This window comes from Arachis hypogaea, chromosome 3 (assembly GCF_003086295.3).
Source record: "Arachis hypogaea cultivar Tifrunner chromosome 3, arahy.Tifrunner.gnm2.J5K5, whole genome shotgun sequence".
Classification (NCBI taxonomy): Eukaryota; Viridiplantae; Streptophyta; class Magnoliopsida; order Fabales; family Fabaceae; genus Arachis; species Arachis hypogaea.
Genome location: NC_092038.1, coordinates 73,108,144 through 73,108,985, shown reverse-complemented (window position 1 = coordinate 73,108,985; position 842 = coordinate 73,108,144). Strand labels below are relative to the sequence as shown.

Genomic DNA, 842 nt, shown 5'->3' with positions numbered 1-842 from the left:
CATTTAGAGTATCAATCTCAAGAACTCATTTCTTCTTAGTTGTCCCATTGTTCACAGGATTTCTTTCAGAAGTGTACATGAACTGGTTATTTGCAACCATTTCAATGAGTTCCTGGGCTTCTGCAGGCGTTTTCTTCAGATGAATAGATCTGCCTGCAGAATGGTCCAATGACATCTTGGATAACTCAGACAGACCATCATATAAGATACCTATGATGCTCTATTCTGAAAGCATGTCAGAAGGACACCTTTTGATCAATTTCTTGTATCGTTCCTAAGCTTCATAGAGGGATTCACCTTCCTTCTGTTTGAAGGTTTGAACTTCCACTCTAAGCTTACTCATCTTTTGAGGGGGAAAGAATTTAGCTAAGAAGGTATTGACCAGCTTTTCCCAAGAGTTCAGGCTGTCTTTAGGTTGTGAGTTCAACTATATACTAGCTCTGTCTCTTACAGCAAAACAGAAAAGCATAAGTCTGTAGACCACGGGATCAACTCCATTGGTCTTAACAGTGTCACAGATTTGCAGAAATTCAGCCAAGAACTGATGAGAATCTTCCAATGGAAGTCTGTGAAACTTGTACTTCTGTTGCATCAGAGAAACTAATTGAGGCTTAAACTCAAAGTTGTTTGCTCCAATGGCAGGAATAGATATGCTTCTCCCATAGAAGTTGGGAGTTCGTGCAGTAAAGTCACCAAGCACCTTCCTTGCATTGTTGTTGTTGGGTTCAGCCATGGCTATTTTGTCTGCTTCCTTTTCGAAATTTTCTGTCAGGTCCTCTTCAGAGTGTTGTGCTTTAGCTGCTCTTAGCTTCCTCTTCAAGATCCTTTCAGGTTCAGGATCA

At 40.7% G+C, this 842-nt stretch overlaps 1 non-coding gene across 1 annotated transcript; it reads left to right on the top strand.

The window, feature by feature from the left end:
- Positions 1 to 229: 229 nt before the first annotated feature.
- Positions 230 to 337, top strand: LOC112793444 (small nucleolar RNA R71). The gene has a single exon (XR_003198134.1). It is a non-coding gene; the product is annotated as a small nucleolar RNA R71 (small nucleolar RNA).
- Positions 338 to 842: the final 505 nt, after the last annotated feature.